General features: G+C 34.3%; 1 protein-coding gene and 1 long non-coding RNA gene across 3 annotated transcripts in view; both read left to right on the plus strand.

The window, feature by feature from the left end:
* LOC101899996 (muscle calcium channel subunit alpha-1) overlaps nt 1-24555 on the plus strand; it is a 1479766-nt gene that overhangs the window by 140486 nt on the left and 1314725 nt on the right. The gene's annotated exons all lie outside the window — the stretch shown is intronic.
* LOC131803524 (uncharacterized) lies at nt 2995-4006 on the plus strand. Its single transcript, XR_009342634.1, has 3 exons — nt 2995-3279; nt 3678-3734; nt 3796-4006. It is a non-coding gene; the product is annotated as an uncharacterized LOC131803524 (long non-coding RNA).

The following is a 24555-nucleotide window of genomic DNA, read 5'->3' on the forward strand; positions in this document are numbered from 1 at the left end:
ATGAAAAAATGTGGGATGATATGTATTGAGAATAGCTGCGATAGTGAAGTAGAAGACAGCAATAATAGAAGTGAGAACAGCTTACTAACGGCAGCGGCAGAAGAATTCGATGTCAATTCAATTGAATAGGCGACAATGTTTGCACGGAGTGAGTGAGAAAACTTAGGAGAATAGTTTTAGAAAATAAAACTTGTTTCTCTTATCAGTTGAGTGTTTTTGGAACAACTCGATACCTTGAGTCCGAAATAGAGGAGATAGAGAACTTTTTTCTTGTCCCTATCCATTGAGTGTTTGTGAAAGAGAATATTTGAGAGAAAAGATTCAAACAGTGAAGAAGCAGGATTCTACTTGTCAGAAAGAAAAACGGAGAGCGAATAATTTGCATAAATTACAGGGTTTTAAATAAAATAACAAAGAAAATGCAATAGCGAAGTTGGAAAATCATCTAAACTGATCTCCCATTCCAAAGATCCATACATAATCACTGAAGTTTTGCCTAATGACTAATATATTTGGTCTGCTAAGAACTCAAAAGAAATGTAATGGAGTGGTTGCTGTTGAAAAATCTAAAAGGATAGTAACACATGAAAATGAAGCAAACTACAACATTAGAGAGTAAATCGCCAAGTGTTCTTCGTGGGAGTAAAATTATAAAAGAGAAGGCAAAACAAACAAGTAAAAAGTTGTAAGTTCGGCCGGGCCGAACTTTGAATACCCTCCAACATTTGGTACAAATTTGGCAATATTCAAAAGAAGAAAATCAATGAAAAATCTGTTAAAATTTTAAAAACACCGAATGTTGCAGTATATTAGTTCCATATGACGACGTGGACCTGCATAAGCAAATTTGTCACAAGCTATTACAATATTCAAATGCGAAACTTGAAAAAAATCTGTTAATAATGTAGCTAAAATCATCAAAATATAGGGAGGTACCATGGGATTATAAAACGTGGAGCTGCACAGACAATTTTCTGGCATAGGCTGTTGTATCCATTACTAACTTTAAATACAAAATTTGAAATAATTCCGCTAAATAATGTCGCTAAAATCATAAAAAATATAAAATACCGAATATCAGAAGGTACCGTTATATGGGGGGTATACGAAGACGTGGACCTGCACAGACAATTTTCCGTCATATGCTGTAGTATCCGTTACGAACTTAAAATAACAAATTTGAAAAAATTTCGGTAAATAGTGTCGCTAAAATCATCAAAATACCGATTTTCGGGGGGTACCGTTATATGGGGGCTATACGAAGACGTGGACCTAAATGACCCATTTTCTGTCTTAAGCCGAAGTATCTATTACTTACTTCAAATACCAAATTTGAAACAATTCCAGTAAATAATGTCGCTAAAGTCATCAAAATACCAAATATCGGGAGGTACCGTTATATGGGGGCTATACGAAGACGTTTTCAAGTCCTGCAGATATAATACATATTTGAGTAAAATTTCATCAAACTACTTCATTTTGTTCGGAAGCTAGAGTGATTTCCACAGACGGACGAACATATTTAAAGCGGATTTACATAACGGCTACTGTGACAATTAAAATCCCCACGACTCGGAAGTACAACTCTATGTTTTTACAAGGAAAGCCAATTCTAAAAATTCCTGACGACGGCCATATAGAGAATTCTCCCGATGATATTCAGTCCGAAGAAGGTATATTTTTGGAAAGCATGCCAGATCAAATTTTAACCTTTTCAAATGATACAAATGAAACGCTACAATTACGGAGATAAATAGGGAACCTGCTGCAAAATGTTCAAAACAATGAAGGAGTTCAGGAACCAAAAACTTTTACAGAGAACAATAAGAACAGAGTGGATTAAAGCAATGAAAGAAGAAATAACGTATTTTAAGAAACTGAATACTTGAGAGCTTGTGGTATCTTTGAGGAATGTAAATGTCAGTAGCTCAAAGTGGACAAGATTCAAAGCACGTCTGGCATCGCACGGACGATGTTGTCTGTACCATGAGCAAAAAAATATCAGTTTTTCATATCGATGTAAAATCAGCGTTTTTGTTTATATATGAAACAACATAAAGAATGCATATGGATTAGACGACTATTAAGCGATAGGCAAACTAGCCAAGGATTATCAAGAACAATACTTGAAGAAAATCAAAGATGCTTACCACTCATTAAGAAGGAAAAACTCAGAAACAGAACCAAACACATTTTATGAAGCATCACCTTCAAAAAACAAGGAATACATAGCTAAAATCATCGAAATACCGAATATATGTAGGTACCATTATATGGGGGCTATACCAAATCGTGGTCCTGCACAGACAATTTTCAGTTTTCGTTGATATATAGAGGACCTTTAATAATGCCACAATTTACGCCATTCATAATTCTCTCACTGAACTTGGTATACCACTACTCCTCATTGAATGGATTGATGTTATGCTCAGCAGCAGAATCATCAACTCAAGCATAGGGGAGTGCTCCGTCAGTCGAGTTTTAACCAGTGACTTTGAAACAATGGACATTCACAGCAGAGACACTTGGACCCAGAACACTCCACCTTTCAGCGGTATAGCTATGTATACCGACGGCTCTAAAATGGAAAGTGGAACGGGTGCAGGCGTTTTCTGCCAAAGCGTGAATATCCGGAATTCATTCAAACTCAATAAAGATTGCAGCGTATTCTAGACAGAAATTTTTTCTGCTGATTTATTTATTTTATTGCTGATGAATTGAACAGTTGTACTGAATGGACCGGTGGCTATATATGTCGATAGTCAGCAGTCCTGAAAGCGCTAAATTCATCCACCATCAAATCTATTGCAGTCCTGGAATTCCTGTTTATAGCAACATCTCTGCACAGAGCCGAAAATACAATGACTTTTTTAACCATGTGCATGGTTAATGTTTTCATGGTAAATGTTTGAGATTAAAAACACAAAATAACGATATAAGGTCAAATGTAGATGAAAAATAGTTTAATTAACGTTGTATAAGGTTGTTGTTTTTGAGAGAGACGGAAAAATGTGAGAGATACATAAAAATTTGAAGAGCCTTCGGCTCTGTTGTGGTCAACAATTTTGAACTGCTTTGTGTTTGACGAAGTTCAATATTACAATATACGAAGTTGCAACGAATGTGACTGTCATATTCCCCCTCCTCCTCTTTATCGAATCTCTTTCTGTGGTCTGAATATGTGTAAGAAAGATCAAATAGACAATCACTTCTTTAGTTGGTGTTGAATAGTGCAAGGGAGTAGTGCACGTGCTCGTGGGAATAGTGCTTGGTATAAAGGTAAGTAAAAGCTGGGGAAATTAACAAATATATTTGATTGTAATTTGTATTTGTTTTAATAGAAAACCCTGATACTATTTCAACATAGTAATGTGTTATTGCTATATTCAAATTGTATCAGATTTGTCTATCAAATAAACTATAAATTACAATAAAGAAACAAAAATAATGGTAATACATGAAAAAACAAGCAACAACAACGTATATGCAGCGAGAAGAAAAATTGAGGAGAGAGATAATGTGTGAGTGTTTATTCATACATATGTGTTCTTTTTGTCTTTGCTTGTGGCTGCTACGACGTACATTAGCGTATGCATTTGTCACCAAATGTACGTTGTTGTTGTTGTTGAAGCGACAGTGTTGATATTTATGTATATCTTTTTGTTTTTTCTTCTCAGTTGTTTTTTTCTCTGGTGTCTTTTTTTTTTTTTTGGGTGCTCGTGCGTACATTTTTGGTAAGTTGTGACAATACTATTTGCTTTTATTAACTACTAGTTTCTTCTTCTGTTTTTGCAGTCGGTGTTTGGCATTTTGTAGTTTTTTTCACAATGGCTGAGGAATATAATTTAAAATCACTCGGTAAGGCGTTAAAACATAAAATTTATATTAAACATATATCTTTCTTTACCAGCCCTCCCTTAAATATACATACAATTTGTAATGGAAATACATATTTTAGAAATATGCGGTATTAATAAATAAATAAAAAATAAACTTGTAAAAATTACACTTTTCTTGTTTTATTCAAACAAAGGTTAATTTTTTATTAAAAATTATCATATGAACTGTTTAGACCAACTGACTATGAAATGTTATTATTAACAATTCTCATGGTTACAAAAATTTAACAGTGCATTGTTAAAACAACAATTTTTTTTCAATATCAACAATTTTCGTGGTTAAAAAAATCAATCATGGAATAGCTAAATTAACGATGATTATTTTTAAATACCAGTCAACAAGAAAATGTTTAAATTAACCTTACATAACGTAGACTCCAAATCATGTTTATTTATGGTTAAGCGAACCTTGTATAAGGTTAATTTTTTTCTCTGTGTGGCAATGAAGCTGCAGATGAATTGGCCAGAAGCGGCTCCGAGTAAACTGTTCTAAAGATTGAGAGCTCGGTAAAACCAACCTTGTGTCACTTCTTCCAGATTATACACAAACACTATTCTGAAAGATTTTAGCATAACATATTGTAGCCTTTGTCAAGACGAGGAAGAAATAGAAACTGCGGAGTACTAACACTGTCCATGTCCAACTTTTGTTAGAGTCAGACTGGGCCTCACGGGTAAGCAACCTCAGAATGACCTGTCTTCACTCTCCAATACTCAGCCGTCAATTATTCTTCAGCTTGCTAGAAGACTGAAATGGCTGAAGACAACACGATAAATTCGTCGTGGATATACCTTGGAAAGAAGGTATATTAACTTTCTCATACGTTTCGTAACATCCCTAAATATTCATCGTAGACCCCATAAAGTATATATATTCCTAATTAGCTGGCTGGCCGTCTGTCTGTTGAAATCACGATATAGTCGAAATTTTTTGAAGTAGAGCGTCAAAATTTTGTCGAACAATTTGTATTGTGCCTAGGATGGTTGATATTAAAAAATGAGATATATCGGCCCACGTTTTGGTATAGTCCCCAGTTGTTGATTTTTGCCAAACATTTTCACGAATTTTTTTTTAAAAGTTGGTATTTGTAAGTCATACAAAGGCTCCTTGGAAAGGACGGTATATTATATATATATATACTAAGTCGATTTAACGATGTCCGTCTGTCTGTCTGTTGAAATCACGATACAGGCCACATTATTTGACGTAGTGCGTAAAAATTTAGCCGAGCAATTTGTATTGTGTCTAGGATGGCTGGTATTGAAAATGACATATATCGGTCCAAGTTTTGGTACAGTCCCCATATAACGGTACCTCCCGATATTCGGTATTTTGATGATTTTTGTCACATTTTTTCACGGATTTGTCTGAGAATTGTTATTTGTAGGTCATAATTGGTCCTAGTTCGTGTGGCGAAACATTGTTTGTATACGTCCACGCTTTGGTATAGCCTCCATATAACGGTATATCCCGATATTCAGTATTGTTATGGTTTTTGTCACATTTTTTTCACGGATTTGTCTAAGAATTGTTGTTTGTAGGTCATAATTGGTCTTAGTTCGTGTGGCGAAACATTGTATGTATAGGTCCACGTTTTTGTATAGACCAACATAGCGGTACCTCCCGATATTCGGTATTTTGATGATTTTTTCCACATTTTCCCACGAATATGTCAAAAAATTGGTTTTTTGTGGATAATAAATGGTTCTAATGTTTCCATTACACTACACTGAAAGAAAAATGATTCGTTGTATAAATGAATCGGTTTCGTTGATTTTTTTCATTGATGCAATATATTTTTTTCATACATTAATATAATAAATGTTTTGTTCAGGCAATGAAAACTTACGTTGCTTTTAAATTCAATGATTTTTGGTTTCATTGAAAATATAAAACGGATTTCATTAATGTTACGAAACTACTTATTTTTACAAAATTTAGTAAAAAATGTGAATATAGAAATGATACATAACAGCGCTGTCTTATACAAACAAATACGCAACCAAAGGGAAAATTGTGATAATTGTTATATTTAAATTTGTGCTCCAATTTAATGAAGCAGTTTGATGAAATGGATGAAACGTTGCGTTATGGAGTTAGTTCTTAGGCCAAACAAATAATAGATGGAAAATTTCATCTCAATTGGACAATAAAGGCGATAATTTTGTTCATAAAAATACATTGGCAGACGGTCAGACTTATTGACATGCAAAAACCGACCCAAAACGTGAGTTTATTAAGATCATCCAAAAAAAGTAGTAGCACAACGACAAATTACCCTCTACCAGAGTGTGGTGTAGGTATTAAGAAGTAAAAACCAACAAAGTTCGGCCGGACCGAATTTTTAATACCCTCCACCATTTTCATTTCACTGAATCGAGGAAGAATTTTCATTATATTAATGAGCAATTTCGTTAATTTTACATAATTGAAACTTTTTTAATTTATTCAATAAACCTCTATGTTGGTTCAAAATCAACAATAAATTTCATTGCCGGAACGTAGGATTTCATTTCTGGTGTGAAGCTTTTCCTTTCAGTGTAAGGTGGAGGGTATTAAAAGATCGGCGCGGCCGAACTTAATGTTCTTTTACTTGTTTTATGTATATGTTCACGTTTTGGTATAGCCCCATATAACGGTACCTCCCGATATTCATTATTTTGATTATTTTTGCCACATTTTTTCACGGACTTGTCTAAAAATTGGTATTTGTGGGCCATAACGGATTCTGGCTCGTATGGCAAAACATTGTATTGATAGATGGCAACCCTTGAAGTATAAAATTGTCTATAGAGGTTTCCATTTTGGTATGGCCCCATATAACGGCCTCCCTTACTTTAGGGTTTTTTGATAAATTTAACTGCATTATGCAAAAGATCTTACTGGTATATGAAGTTTTAAGTGAAATACGCCTGAAAAAAGTATAAAAGTATCTCCACTTTTATATAAAAATAAGTAAAAAAAACATTAAATTTGGCCGGGCCAAACTTTTAATACCCTCCACCTAAGGGTAAGGAAATATTAGAAGAAATGTGGCAAAAACCATTAAAAAGCCGAATATCGGGAGGTACCGTTAGATGGGGGCTATACCAAATCGTGCACATACACATGCAATGTTTCGCCAAAGGATCTAGAACCCATTATAACCTACAAATATCAATTTTCACACAAATCCGTGAAAAGATGTGGCAAAAATTATCAAATTACCGAATATCGGGAGGTACCGTTATATGGGGCCTATACCAAGTCGTTTAACTATAATTACAATGTTTCGCCACAAGAACTAGGACCCATTATGACCCACAAATACCAATTTATAGACAAATCAGTGAAAAAATGTAGCAAAAACCATCAAAATACCGAATATCGGGAGGTACCGTTATATGGGGGCTATACCAAATCGTGCACCTACACATGCAATGTTTCGCCAAAGGAGCTAGAACCCATTATAACCTACTAATATCAATTTTCAGACAAATCCGTGAAAAGATGTGGCAAAAATTATCAAATTACCGAATATCGGGAGGTACCGTTATATGGGGCCTATACCAAATCGTGGACCTATAATTACAATGTTTGGCCACACGAACTAGGACCCATTATGACCCACAAATACCAATTTATAGACAAATCAGTGAAAAAATGTAGCAAAAACCATCAAAATACCGAATATCGGGAGGTACCGTTATATGGGGGCTATACCAGAACGTGGACCGATATATCTCATTTTCAATACCAATCATCGTGATTTCAATAGACAGACGGACAGACAGTCGGACATCGTTAAATCAATTTAGAATTTTATGCTGATTATGAATATATATACATTATGGGGTCTACGACGAATATTTAGACATGTTACAAACGGAATGACAAAGTTAATATACCTTTCTTTTCAATGTGGAGAGTATAAAAATGTTTACATTACCCTAGGGAGGAGGATTTTAAAATTGCGGCCGGGAAGAACTTAATGTTTTTTACTTGTTTAACATAAGCTTTTTATTTTTCTTTCTCTCTTTATTTCTGTAACCTACCTAATCTGCACAGAATATTCTCGGTCTTAAACTGTTGAATCCATTACGAACATTAAATATTTGAAACATATCCCGTGAATAATGTTGCTTAAATTACCAAAATACCGATAATAGTGAGGTACCATTACACAGGGGCTATACCAAACCATGGACCTACATGGGCCATTTTCAATACCAAAAATCCTGCAGACATAAAATATATTTTTGTAAAATTTTATCCACCTACTTTATTTCACTCGGAAGCTAGAGTGATTTCCACAGACGGACGGACATCGCTAAATCGACGTAGAATTTTATGCTGATAAAGAATATACATTTTGGGGTCTAAAATGTATATTTCGAGGTGTTACAAACGGAATGACAAACTTAATATAAGCTTCATACTATGTGAAAGATTCCTGTAAAGTAATGTAAAAATGTCAATAAAAGCAAAATTGTTTGCTCTAGTTGTAAAATGCAAGTACATGGAACCAATGTCTCAATAGATCTCCAGATACAGTGCAGATGCAGAATAAAAATATGACTCTCTGGAGTATAACTATTACATTTTCATGCTAAACGATGTCTCTAAAAGGTGTACTGAGGAAGAATGGGACAAACATTTCTGAGCTTGGAGAGATTAAAGATGCAATGAAATTCATGGCATCTCAGTACGATGAAATTATGAAAGGAGTGTGTTGGGAATCTTCCCAACCCCTTGGATGATGATATCGAAATGGACCTCATCGACCTGGATAAATAATTAATCGATGAGGTCCCATCACCACCAACAATAAAAAACCTACCACTCTTCTTCTTGAAGTAAAAAGAAATAAAAGTGTCGATCGCCAGATCTATTAAATTACGAATAAATTGACCGCCAGCGTCATACGTTTGAATTTAAAAGTTTATTTCTTTGTGTTTTATTTGCAGACAACAAACGTAAGTATCGTCAGAATACTTGTTGTGTTGTCGTAGTTTGCAAATTTATATTGTTGTCCGTCCTGTTCAACAATAATCTTCGATTCTAAATCTACTCAGTAGAATTAGAATCCCTACAAGTCCTTTCGACCGTATCGGAACTTGTACATGGTCCTTCGAGTCCAAAAAAAATAAGAATCGGCTGATTTGCCAACAAAATCATAAAAAAAATAATAATTTAAAATTAATTGTAAAGTAGTGAGAAGTGTTGTTGTTTTGTAATTTGCATTTGAAAGTGGCGGCTTTGTGTTGTTTGTTGTCACTAATACATACAACAAATAGAAGTAATTTGTGAAATACATTGAAAGCGGTGTTCCGCTTTAAAATAACACATATACACTAACACATTTATAAAGATCACTCTCACTCCATTTATTTTTTCCATCATTTTGGCATTTGCTCTTTGTTTTGATCATCTGCCATTTTACAACATCGAACAAGTCATTATCACATGTTCCTTGTTGTTTACATCGATCTGTCAGCTGTCATACTGACCATCGATTATTTTAGGAAGTGTTCAGGAAAAGTGAGCAAGTTAGTGAAACGTAACGAAAGGTTGTCGTAAACGTATCTTAACGTAGCACAAGTACTGAACGTATCATAAATTGATATTGAATAGAAATAAAACTAATAATAACAATAAAATACAAGAATAAATACAATAAAAATAATAAATTAAAAATAAAAAAATATATATATTTAATTAAAAACAAAATTTAAAACATATTAATAATTTTTCAATAAATTTTTATATATTAAATATTTATTGAGAAACAAATATAATTATACTTCAAACATTTAGAAATCTATGTGGAATAACTTCATTTATTTATTAATTAGTAAATAAATTGAACGTTAAAGTTTGAAAGTGTAATATAAATAATAACAAGTATAAGCAAATACGATATAACTATCATAAAACGTTTAAAAAATAAATACTAATAAATTAATAAAATTCATAAATAAAAAAAATTTAGATAACATTTTGAAAAAAAAAAAAGATAAAAATAAAATAATCAAATATGGAGTCAGTAAGTTGTGCTAAGTTCGAGTATGAAGCGGACAACCTTTTGGAAGAATGCAAAAAATTGAGAAATATGCCAGAAAAGGATTTAAGCGATTCTTTAATAGAAACAAAATTAGAATCGCTTGATGAAGATTGGCAAAATTTACGTAGTGCGTTTGAGAGTGTATTTTTTGCGGGCACAGAAGATGAGGAAGATAAACAATATAAAATAAAGGTAAAAAAATATTATGAGTCAGTCAGAGATAATTACCAAGTGACTAAAGCTACATTATTGGAAATATTAAAAAATCGAAAGGCGCAGAGCCAAAGTAATAACGCTAGAGGCAAAGTTACAAATCCATCGTTGTTTCACAGCTCAGCTGTTTATCCTCCGGGTACAACGTTTGATATGTCTGAGATTTGTATTAAAGTGCCACCTTGTGACACTCAAGACTTCTACGGAAGTTATGAAGAATGGCCAACATTTAGAGATATGTTTACGGCTATTTATGGAAATCATCCCAGACTCACACCAGCGCAAAAGCTTTATCATTTGCGTAATAAAACTAAAGGTGAGGCTGGTAGAATTGTAGATCGGTACCCTTTATCTGATCAAAATTTTTCGTTAGCATGGGAAGCATTATCGGTGCGATACGAAAATGTTAGGGTACTAGTTGATAACCAACTGAAGATATTATTCAATCTTTCTGCAGCAACGGTTGAATCTAGCAAAGATATTAAAAGAATTCAATCGACAGTTAGTGACTGCTTGGCTATATTGAGAGCTCATAGTGTAAAGGTGGATCAATGGGATCCAATTTTAATATATTTATGTTCAACTAAGCTTCCGGTTGATACGCTGACCCTATGGGAACAATCGCTCGAATCACATTCAGAGCTACCCAAATGGTCGCAAATGGAAGATTTTCTTAAGAACAGACATCGGGTTCTAGAGCGAATAGATGGTCTCAGAAGTCAAACAGCTTCAACTTCATTTAGCAATGATCATATATCGCATCAAAATGCTCATTTGACACAATCAAACAGATGTGTCATGTGTTATAAGAACCATATTTTGAAAAATTGTATGAGATTTAATAATATGACTGTTAATCAGAGAATAGAGTTCGCAAGAGAAAAGAGGTTGTGTAATAATTGTCTAACAAGTGGACATATTTCGCAGGAATGCGTGAGTGTGCATAGGTGTATGTTTTGCAAAAAGAAACATCATACTAAATTGCACCTACAAAGTAATGGGCAGGAGAGATCTATACAACCAAGAAATGTAACAAGGGATAACCAAGCACCTGTCCGTTCAGCAAATGGGCGTCAAACAAATACTCTTGTTACCACTGACAATACTATTGATGAAATGCCTTGTTCATCTAGTTCGATAGTTCAAGCTTCCAATGTGGAAACACATGTTTCAGTGTGTCATGATGACATTATGTTGCCAACAGCATTAGTAAAAGTTAAACATGCTGGGGAACTATTTACTGTTAGAGCGCTCATTGACTCTGCTTCTAAGCGAACATTTATAACCCAGAAAATTGTAAAAAGAATTGGACTTTGCACAGAAAAGGCAAATTTTAAAATAAGTGGTCTGAGTGGAACAGTCGTTGCAAACTCCAATAAAAAATGTATGCTGACGCTGTGTTCAGACACAATCAACAACGAAATTGAAACTGAAGCATTAATTGTTCAAAATTTAACGAGTTTGTTGCCGACACAAACAGTATCAATTTCGGACTTAGGAAGTATAAAAGAATTAAAATTAGCAGATCCTGGGTTTATGATTTCTGCCCAAGTAGATATGCTAATTGGGAGCGATGTTATCCCACAAATAATATTGGAAGGTGTTAAGAAGAACATATTGGGAAACATGGTAGCTCAAAATTCCATTTATGGTTGGTACATCTATGGGCCAATAAAATCAAATGAAATTTGTTTAGCTTCAGTAGAAGTAGAAGAACATAGCGAAGATGACATTAGTTCCGCCTTAAAGAAATTCTGGGAACAAGAAGAAGCCAATAACGTTCCAATTGCTACAGAATCGGACAACTATTGTGAGGAATTTTACGCAAATACGACTTACCGTCGTTCAGATGGAAAGTTCGTTGTAAAATTACCATTTAAAGATGAATTTCCCAATAAAAAATATTTAGATTCGTCCAGATTTAAAGCAAAGAGGCAATATGAGCATATGGAAGCAAAATTGAGGAAAAATAAAGAAGTAGAAAAATCGTATAATGATGTTTTGAATGAGTATTTGTCATTAGGACACATGAAGCCTACCAATTCAAAAGAAATTTGTAACGATGGAAAATATTATTCATATTATTTACCACACCATGCTGTCTTTCGACCAGAAAGTACTAGCACAAAAGTGAGAGTGGTCTTTAATGGATCGAGTAAAACGAAAAGCTCGTATTCCTTAAATGAAGTTTTGCATACAGGGCCAATATTACAAAATGATTTAGTATCTGTAATTTTAAATTGGCGCTTGTATAAGTATGTGTTTAACGGTGACATTGAGAAAATGTACCGACAGATCTATGTGCATCCTTCTGATCGGCAGTATCAAAGAATATTATTCAGGAAAGACGTTAATGAAGAAGTTAAAGATTATGAGTTATGCACAGTTACCTTTGGTATAAATTGTGCTCCTTATTTGGCGATTCGCACATTGTTGCAATTGGCAGAAGAGTCAAGTGAAAAAAGTCCAATTGCGTCTAAAATAATAAAAAACGAGCTATATGTAGATGATGTTTTGACTGGAGGTCATACTATTGCTTCAGCGCTAGAGGCGCAAAAACAACTAATTGATACATTGCATTCGGCAGGATTTCCGTTAAAAAAGATAACGGCAAATCATCCGAGTTTGCTTTCAAACGTCCGATCAGAGGATTTATTAAATGAAGAATTTTTGAGAATTGAAGATATGAGTTCAACAAAAACATTAGGTATTCGGTGGAATGCCATTACCGACTCATTTTCTTATAGTATGAAGTCACTAGAGGTGACTGGCCAAATAACTAAAAGGAAAATCTTGTCAACAGTTTCAAAATTATTTGACCCAGCAGGGTGGTTAACGCCTTTAATCGTACAAGCTAAAATTTTGTTGCAAGACCTTTGGTTAGAAGGCATTAATTGGGATGATAAAGTGTCATCATCCGCATTGATTAAATGGAAAAATTTTATGGAACAATTTTCAAAAATTGATTCAATACAAATCCCAAGATGGATTAATTTTTGCCTAGAGGGCACAATTCAAATACATGGTTTTTGTGATGCATCTGAGAAAGCCTATTGTGCTACAATATATATTCGTATGAATACAGAGAACAGCACAACTGTAAAATTATTGATGGCCAAGAGCAAAGTTGCGCCATTGAAAAAAATAAGTTTACCAAGACTAGAGCTTTGTGGTGCCGTATTGCTCTCATCTTTGGTAAAATATGTTGTCTCAAATTTGACTATTAAAAATTATTCTGTTCATTTATGGACAGATTCAACAATTGTATTGGGATGGTTGCAAAAACATCCATCCACATGGAATACGTATGTTGCAAACAGAACTGCATTAATATTTCAGAATGTTGAAAATGGTAAATGGAGACATGTTTCTACAAAGTGTAATCCAGCAGATCTTGGAACTAGAGGTTCCAGTACTGAAGATTTATGTAGTAATTCGCTATGGTGGAATGGTCCAATATGGTTACTTAGTACTGAAAATAATTGGCCAAAATCAAGTATAATTCTACAAGATCCACCAGAATAACGAAAAATAGTTGTTCATTGTGCACCAATTATTGATAAAGATAATTTGATAATAAACAAGTTTTCTTCTTACAACAAAGCATTGTGGGTAGTAGGATACATATTTCGTATGAAAAAGCGTAAAGAAAAAAATGAAAAGTCTGAGTTGTCAAATGGTAAGGTTCTGTCTCACGAAGAGTTAAATCATGCAAAATTGGTTCTTGTCCGAACAACCCAAATGTTTCATTATCCGCAAGAGTATAATGATTTAAGCAATTCGAAAGACATTTCACGTCAAAGCACATTGCGCGCACTAAATCCGTTTTTGGATAAAGATGGCATAATAAGAGTGAATGGTCGATTAGCGAACGCTAACATTTCCTATGATGAACGATTCCCAATAATATTGCCAAATTCGTCGCATTTCTGTAAAATATTTTTAGAATTCATCCATAAAACTATGCTGCACGCAGACATATCGTTAATGATGTCAACCGTTCGAAGCCAGTTTTACATTCCAAGTTTAAGACGGACAATAAAGAAAATTGTTCATGAGTGCTTGATTTGTACAAGATATAAACATAAGGTTAAATCACAGATAATGGCAGCACTACCTTTGGAACGAACGTCTTTCACTCTTCCTTTTACATATGTGGGAGCAGATTTCGCAGGCCCATTTCAGATTAAGGCAGGTTCTTTAAGAAATTCCCCTTACCAAAAGTCATATGTTTGTATATTTGTATGCTTTTCGACAAAGGCGATTCACCTCGAAGCTTGTTCAGCATTAACAAGTGATGCTTTTCTTGCGACATTTGCGAGATTCATAGGTAGACGAGGTTTGCCCAGATGTTTAATGTCTGATAATGGAACAAATTTTGTGGGGGCGAATAGTATACTTATGAGAGAATATCAAGAATTTCTTAAAAAATGCTCCAAAGAAGTATGTGAAAAGTACATAGTCAATGGCTTCGAATGGAAATTTATCCCTCCCAGTGCTCCACATATGGGAGGATTATGGGAAGCAGGTGTTAAAAGTTTTAAATCTCATTTCCAAAAGATAATGAAAGATAGAAAATTCAATTTTGAGGAATTTTCAACGATTTTAGTCAGAATTGAAAGTGTCTTAAATACGAGACCGTTAACACCGTTATCTGAAGATCCAGAGGATTTGGAAGCTTTAACACCAGCGCACTTTCTGAGAGGAGGGTCACTGATATTTGCTCCAGAAATGCCAACGGAAGATTTATCACTTATAAATCGGTGGGAAAAGATTAAAGCTCTTCATCACATGTTCAGCAAGAGATGGAAAAATGAATATATTCAAGAGCTGCATAAGCGATATAAATGGCAGTATCCCCAACGGAGTCTGAAGGAAAACGACATGGTTTTGATAAAAGATGAACTTTTGCCATCGAATGACTGGAAGATGGGACGAGTTTTAAAAGTATATAAGGGACATGATGACCACGTAAGAGTAGTTGATGTAAAAACTACAACAGGTATCATATCTCGTCCAATTGTTAAATTGTGTGTACTTCCAGTCAGTGGTTGTTAGTAGAAAGTAGTGTGTGTGTTTCGAAAAGATATAACTCTGACTAACATGTCATGCCTTAAATGGCACCCTTTTCGTCTGTATTGTCTTCTCTCTTTACATTAATTACAGTTGTATAATCATGAATATGGGCCAAATGGAACAATGCAGGGTGTGCTTTGGCATGCATCCATTGAGATTTTGCGCAGCCTTCAAGATGATGTCTGTGGAGCAGAGAGAGAGCGTAGTACTATCCCGAAAGTACTGCATTAATTGCTTGGGGCAAAATCATTTTGTCCGCAATTGTTTATGGCCAGGCAATTGTAGACTGTGTGGTGCTCGGCACAACACTCTGCTTCACCATTCATCGCAACCAACAAAAATAGAACGTGGCAATAACTTCATAATTGGAAACTTACCGGCAACAAAATTTCATCCATACGCCAATCAAAGGGACGCACAACGCCGACAACAACAACAAATACTAAGTGGTCTGCAAAGAAATTATACACCAGAGCAGATAAGAAATTCAACTTCACAACAAGAAGCAAAAAGACTTCAACAGGAAGCCAAAAAACTCCAGAAGAAGGCGAGGGTTCTGCAAAACCAAGCTAAAAAGATTCAGCAACAAGGCCAAATGCAGCAAAATCGAGGCAAAGAACAGACAGCCAACAAAAATCCACATTCAAAAAGTCAACTATCCAAAAAAGAGAATAAAAATCAGCAACAACAAACTGAGCAAGATCACAACATTTCGGAAGCTCAACAACAACCTGTTAGATTGGATAGGGTTTTAGATGTGCTGGAGAGGATAGCGACTGCACTATCAGTTGCACCAGTGCAAGGGGCCCGGCATGTTGGGAATCTTCCCAACCCCTTGGATGATGATATCGAAATGGACCTCATCGACCTGGATAAATAATTAATCGATGAGGTCCCATCACCACCAACAATAAAAAACCTACCACTCTTCTTCTTGAAGTAAAAAGAAATAAAAGTGTCGATCGCCAGATCTATTAAATTACGAATAAATTGACCGCCAGCGTCATACGTTTGAATTTAAAAGTTTATTTCTTTGTGTTTTATTTGCAGACAACAAACGTAAGTATCGTCAGAATACTTGTTGTGTTGTCGTAGTTTGCAAATTTATATTGTTGTCCGTCCTGTTCAACAATAATCTTCGATTCTAAATCTACTCAGTAGAATTAGAATCCCTACAAGTCCTTTCGACCGTATCGGAACTTGTACAGAGTGGTTCATAAAAAGAAGATAGTGGTATTGGAAAGTGAGAGAATCTTTTCATCTATTCAATTATGCGGAATCCTTAAGAGCTTCTGAATACAAACATATTTTTGTGAAACATGGTAGTGTTTTCTGTAAGAGAAGATCATAATGCACGAAGAGAAGATTTGTTAACGAAGGATTGCTATCAATGAAAATGAAAGTAATAGTGATGATGAATACAAAGACGATGAGAAAAAAGGAGCTTTTGCTTCAAGTAATTACATTATATTATCATTACTTTCTTCTTATTATTTTTTTTCTGTAATATGAATTAATTAAATGTATAAATTTTAATTTTAAATATCCTGACTTTCAATGTCAGAAGAATTTCGTCAATCGACAAATTTAATGAGTTTAGGATAATTGTTTAATTGTTTTGATAATTGCGTTCCAGCAATTGTTACTTCCAGGAAATTCAATTTAATTCAAGCAGTATAAATATATATCGTATTGAAGCCCTTTCTTCAATTAATTATTGTAGAGATGATGGATTTGGTGAGACAACCGTGTATATAAGGGAAGAAATATTCCAACACTGTTCTATTAATAGACAAGGCACGGTCGACGAAGGGAGAATATCCCAGACAAAAAACAAGGAAACTGATGAGGATTGGTGGCTCTTTCCGAAATCTTTCCCTGCCTTACTCCCTGGTAAACATTACAAAAATAACAATAAAGGGATTAAACCTGACAATTTTGCAACAATATAAATACTATGGTATCCCGAACAAACATGTCAACACTGGAAGAATTAAGATATAATATATTAGGAGTTGATAACTCTCTCTCTCTCTCTCTGTTGCTTTGCTGTTAATTAAAATTCTCTGTTACCGTGCTAGAAACAATTTTTGAAAAACGCTGTATGGTAAATTATTGTCATGTTGGTCCACTTTTTGATAAACATCCAAATATATGTGAAATCAATTTCAACTCAGTAAAAACCTTGTAGATATATTTAAATGGCAAGAAAGTACAACATTTTGGTTTAAAGGTACTAGTACTAAAAGAAAAATGAATCCCCTGATAAATGATACATTATAGTGAATAATTCAGTACGAAATTAAACTGCTTTTGAACAAAAAGAAATAGGAATAGCAGAGAAATATAAGTTTTACTACAGAACATAAGTAAAGTAATAAAAAAATTTTTTAATTATTATAAAGATAATATAAAACTGCATTGAAGATGTAAGGAAAACATGGAGCTTTCTAAATAAACAGCTGGGGAAGCTTAAAATTCTAAGGAGATCTAGCGATGTCCATCTGTGTGTTTGTCTGTTATAATCATACTATCTTTCAAAAAGACTAAAATTTTACACACATGTGTATTTTGCCGGTTGGCACGATAAGTTCGTAAATGGGCCATGTCGTTCAACATTTTCATATAGCCTCCATTTAACGGTATGTTCTGTATTTTGATGATTTTATCGATATTTTTTACCGGAATTGTTTTAAATTTTCGTAGTAAAAAGTTCGTAATACATACAACAGTATATGAGAAAAATCGCTAGTGCCCGTCCATGTCTTCGTATATGACCATACCCTCAATATTCGGTATTTTGATGATTTTAGCGACATTTTTAACGTAATTTTGTCAAATTTCGTAGCTGAAGTTCGTAATGGATAATACACCGTATGACAGAAAATTGCCTATGAAGGTCTACGTTTTCTAATAGCCCCCATATACCACCTATGATTTTAGCGGCATTACTCCCCGGAATTATTTCAGCCTATACAAAAAAATACTTTTGAAAGACCACGTCTTAGTATAGCCCCAATATATGACCATACCCTCAATATTCGGTATTTTGATGATTTTAGCGACATTTTTAACGTAATTTTGTCAAATTTCGTAGCTGAAGTTCGTAATGGATAATACACCGTATGACAGAAAATTGCCTATGAAGGTCTACGTTTTCTAATAGCCCCCATATACCACCTATGATTTTAGCGGCATTACTCCCCGGAATTATTTCAGCCTATACAAAAAAAATACTTTTGAGAGACCACGTCTTAGTATAGCCCCAATATAAAGGGTCTAATTTGGGATGTTTTTTTTTTCTATGGATTTTTATATCCTCCACCATACATAGTATGGAGGGTATATTAAGTTCGTCATTATATTATATTCGTGATTAGCGTGAAATTGTCTGAAATTAAACACAAGGAGTTCCTTTTGATAACTTTGCCGGTACCGGTACCGGTTCCTCCCGATATTCGGTATTTTGATGATTGTAGCCACATTTTTCAATGGAATTGAAAAAAATTATAAACAAGATGTTCTTCGTGACTACTTTACCACCTGAAAGAAAATTTTCAATGTATAGTCTACGATATCGTAGACTCCCATACAAAGGTATCCCGATATTCGGTACTGTGATGATTGTAGCAAAATTATTCAATTAAATTGTCTGAAATCTACGAAAGGAGTTCTTCGTGACTACTTCATCCTCTGGAATATTATTGTCTATATGGATCCACGATATCGTATACCCACATTCAACGGTACCCCCGATATCAGGTCCTGGTCTTCGTATAGGCCCCATATATCAATACCTCCTTATATTCGATATTATTATACCCTCCACCTTTGTCATTCCGTTTGTTACATCCTTAAATATTCGTCGTAGACCCCATAAAGTATATATATTCATAATCAGCATAAAGTCGCTAAGTCGCTTTAAAGATGTCCGTCTGTCTGTTGAAATTACGATACAGCCCACATTATTTGACCAAAATTTAGCAGAGCAATTTGTATTGTGTCTAGGATGGTTGGTATTGAAAATGAGATATATCGGTCCATGTTCAGGTATAGTCCCCATATAACGGTACCTCCCTATATTCGGTATTTTGATGATTTTAGCGACATTATTCACCGGAATTATTTCAAATTTGGTATTTAAAGTTCGAAAAGTACCATATAACCGTAACTCCCAATATTCGGTATTTTGATGATTTTAGCGTCATTATTCACAAGAATGGTTTCAACTTACGTATTTATTTTTCGTTATGGGAACTACAATCTGTGACAGAAAATTGTCTATGCAGGTACTGGTCTTCGTATAGGCCCCATATATCAGTACCTCCCTATATTCGGTATTTTGACGATTTTAGGTACAATACCCAACAAAATTGTTTGAGATGTGGTATTTAAAGTTCGTAATGGATGCTACAGCCTGTGACTATGCAATATAACGGCTATGTGCGCCATTTTTAAAATTTTAACACAATTTTTTAAGAATTTTATTTTTTTAAATTCGTTTCAAATGGTGGAGGGTATTCAAAGTTCGGCCCACATCACAAACGTCAAATTGCCGATCATCAATAAAACAATACTACCTTGATTTCCCAAAAAACTCCGAATATTCATCTTATCGCATTTCAATACGGGTAGATTGTAATTTAGTTATATTGGTACAATTATATGGTCTATAAGAAAACCTAGACCTATATATGCAATGTTCTATCGCAGAAGTTAGGACCCGTTACAACCTGAAAATATCAAAATTTTAAATTATTGCTTTAGAAAATGTGTGAAAAGTGCATGGAGAAAGTGGATCTATCTAGACAAGTTTCTGTGCCAAAACGTACATCCCATTAGGAACTATAAATACCGAATTCCAGTAAAAAAATGCGGTAAAAGTCGGCAAAATACCGCATACGGGGAGATACAATTATATTGGAGCAATACGAAAACGTTTACCGATATAGTGACTACCTGACTGCAGAACAAAATAAACTCTATACAAAAATGAACCTTCCTTTATCTAGTGTGATTACAACAGACGGACTGACGGACGGATTATTTCTAGATTCTACTAGATCTGCAAAACTACCGATATCCCGTTTTAATTTAAATCTTATTAAATTGAATAGTGATAGGTAATTTTTGCAAAGTTTTTTAGCCAGATATTATTTAAATACGAGAAATTTTTTTTGTAAATTTAAATTTATTTTATTTCTGATCAAAAATATATATCGTATACTATAAAATACATTTCATATGTACGTGTATGTTTGAATATTACAATAAAATTCACCAAGTAAAAAAAAAAAACAAAGAAAAAAAAATAATAAAAATATGAGGTCTTTTACAGAGGTACAATTCATTCAAGAGGTACAAATTATTTCATGTTGGAAATTACCCAGGAATTGTTATTAATAAATAAAAGTTTATTAACAGTCTTTGGTTTTAAGCAACTTCTACGGTCTGAAATTATAGATCCAGTTTTACTGAAAATCCTTTCAGATTCTGTAGAAGTTGCCGGTATGCATAAATACCTTAAGGCACAGGATTTGATTAAGGACATATCCATTCCAAAATTCTGCAACGATATATATATATATATATATATATATATATATATATATATATATATATATATATATATATATATATATATATATATATATATATATATATATATATATATATATATATACTTATATATATATATATATATATATATATATATATATATACTTATATATATATATACTTATTAGTTGTATGATAAATTATATAAGTATATTTTTACCGATGAATTTTCATTCTCCAAATATTGCCGGAGGGATATTATAGCATCTACTTGATGACTTCTCATTTTGTTGGCTATTTTGTTACAAACAAAATTTAAAAGTGATGGCTGCGGTTGCTTTTTTGGAACAGATTTAGAAGTTGACGGTTCTATATTGTGCTCAAACGTCGTACTTCGGCTTATGAAGCTCAGTTCATTTTTCAAAAGTTGGGACCCATTATCAGCATTAGTTTTTGATAAAAAAGACTTCCCTTTTAAAACGCGAATCTAACAATGTTCCTAGTCTTGCTGCAGATCGCTCTTCATATGGAAAAAGTCTCTTTCTCACTTTTTCTGTAAGGAATGTACAAGCCTGTTGTCCTTCAAGGGTATTTAAACGTGATTTAACTTCGTCAAGTGCTTGAAAAAGACCACACGTTATTGGAATGATAAGTGTCGTTATCAGTGACAATGGACGTAACCTTCGTCATCACACCCCACTCATCTAAGACCGGTTGTAATGATTTCGAAATGTTTTCTGCGTTGTGGTTAGTAGCCGTTAGAAGTTTTTGTGTCGACAAAACAGCATTACGCAAACAAGTTACTGTCAGATAACCCTCATTTAACGGGAGGTCCAACAGTCTGTTGTGATTGCACAGTGCTCTATTTCATTTAAAATCGAATGTAGCTTAATTTTGGTGTCGTTGTACGTTTCAACCATCATTTTATTTTGTAGTGTCGTACGTGATGGTAAAGTATATCGAGGATCAAGGCTTTTTACGAAATCTCTAAAACCTCTATCTTCCACTATGCTAAACGGCTGCACGTCGATAGCTACCATGAACATAAGAGCATTATTCAGATTCCTCTTGCGCTCCGATTCTAAGCCGTATGTGTCTTTTTGTTTTAAATAAGACGTGATGACATTGGTTGGTTTTTCAACTTCTTTGAAGCCCGGATGTGATCTTTTAAGGTGGTCGAATAGATTCGTTGTATTTCCGCTGGTTTTATAAAAATTTCGACACAAACGGCATTTAGCACAATTTTTTTCCTTAACCGCTTCAAAATACTTCCAAACATCCGAAGATTGCTTACGGGTCTTTTTGAGAATAGGTTCCCCATTGTTTAAGTTAGAATTGCAAATTGCCAAACGATCCAGAGAGCCTACGTTCGCTTAGTACGGACCGTAGAGAGATGCATTCTTGGGCTAAAAGGTTGCCTGCTACTTCCCCTTGGAGCCTACGTTCGCTTGGCTCGGACCGTAGGGAGAAAGCCTTCCTAGTCTGAAGATTTTCCCTACAACTCTCCTTGGGGCCTACGTTCGCACAGCTCGGACCGTAGGCAGCTTTTCCAAGTCATTTCTCTACAACTCTCTCTGGGTACTCTCTCAGCCCGTGTTGCTGTTAGAGATTTCCTGGAAGCATCGGTGCTTCCAGCCACCTCGATGCATTGCGACTTGGCATTCATAGTAACTCTCTTGCTAGCTACGGAGCTAACCGCATAAAAAAGGTAATCTGTCAACTCGGGTTGACAAACTCTCACAACAATAAACGGTCATTTATATTATATTAATACTAATCCCCCTTGGTTTTTTTTATCTTTTTATTTCTATACGGTCACGGTTTGTATGCCTGAGAGAACATCAACGTCTCATACGGAGAGAAACATTTGGTCCAATCGAGCCGGATTTCTCATCAGTGCCTTTCCCTTTGCTTTCTCCAGGCATTACGTACGGAAAATCATCCCCCCGCATCCTCATACAGTCCACACAACATACATAAAACCATCATCTTCATCAATTATCAACAAAATAACAGGTACGTGAAATCATTTTCTAAAAGTGAGCGAAAAGGAAAAAATAGAATAAACGAAAGGAAAAAAGTCGCGAGTGCATATTCGGAACATAATTGTATTAAACACATATGTGCTGGTCGTCCATCTATCACCCTAATCTCGGCATTAACGGCAATATACGTATTTGGTTAGCATTGTGTTTCCTTTTTATAATACCCATGCATTGAAGTCCCTTCCAAGAAGTGTTAACAATTTAATATTTGTTAAAGTTTGAATTCGGACAGACATACTTCTCTATAAGCATCATTTATTGTCGTTTAAAAAAAAAAAAAAAAAAAAAAAAAAAAAAGAGCATTGGTTTATGCAGTAGTGAATTTGCCTTTCGTTTTGATCATTCACTTACAGCATACCTACTTCGCCAAACGATCTAGTTGTTTGTTGTTATTGTTATGCCTATTCGCCGTCTCTCATTGCATTGAAAAAAATAACAATAACAACATATCGATATTCCAACCACTGGTCGCATACCGAAAAAAAAACTATTTGGTTGTTCGCTCCGTTGTTGTGAGAGCTTGCACTTACTTCTTTATTTTTTCTAACAACAACACACTCAGTTGTTGCTGCTCTGCCGCTTGACCGCTTTCTTATGCACCACCACAGGCACGTTGACTACGCTGTCGACGTCGCTTGTGTTTTATTTCGTTTTGTCTGCTTTCGTTATTTCGCTGCACAGTGGGTCGCAGGTGAAAAATTCATAATTTATTTTTAATAAATTTATTAAAACAGAAAATTGGCGTATTTTCTCAAATTAATTAATTTTTTGCTACCAACGGGTTTTTGGATGTTGTGCACGCTACAACCAGCCACATATGTACAAATAAATATTTTTTGTCGGCTAAGAATAGTTTTGATTTATTTGTATAAAAATATTTATTTGGGTTCTTTTTGCAAATATTATTATCTGTTTTTCATTGAACTTCAGTTTTATTTTCTTGCGTACCCTACATTCGGTCATATACGCCAAAAATAACAAAATTGTTTATTTCTCTTGGAAAATTGAACGAGATTTTCAGATTGTTTTTATATTTTCTTACATTAAATATCAGCTGTGTAGTATTTCTCGGAATTTTACTTTTTCTCTAAACGCACACCCTACGGACAGCCCCACTGAAATTTTGAAAATATAATAGGTGAAATTATTTTTTTGCAGATTTCAAGCATAATTTCGTAGGAAATCAATATTTTTAGAGATTTTACCTATCTAGTGCTCGTTGTTTGCCTTTAACTTGATAAATCGTAGATCTTATTGAGTATATATTTTTTCCGCTGCAATTTTAAGTATTTTTCTGGTTTCTTATTCACCATGCCATTTACCCCATTGGACATGTTTATTAGAGCTTCGGATGCTCTCATTAAATTTGATGCACATTTCAATTTGGTGCGCGATGAGGATATAGATGAGTTTGAACTAGAGGTTCGCGGCGCTGAAATCGAGAAATTGTGGGCTAAAGTTCAGGAAATGTTTGATAAATGCCTGGACTATTTGATGTCATCGGTAGATTCACAAAATGAGGATATCGATTCAGTAGACAGTAAATATGAGGTTTCGCATCAGACATATATTAAATGTCTTTCGGCCATTAAGCGGAGACTTACCAAATATCGGAAACTCCCATCGTCACCTTCTAATTCTATCTTAAATGGTTCTATTGTGTCATTAATTGAAACTTCGGAAAACGCAGTTCCCAATTTAAGTTCGTCGTCCCGAACA

This window comes from Musca domestica, unplaced genomic scaffold, assembly GCF_030504385.1.
Source record: "Musca domestica strain aabys unplaced genomic scaffold, Musca_domestica.polishedcontigs.V.1.1 30, whole genome shotgun sequence".
NCBI lineage: Eukaryota > Metazoa > Arthropoda > Insecta > Diptera > Muscidae > Musca > Musca domestica.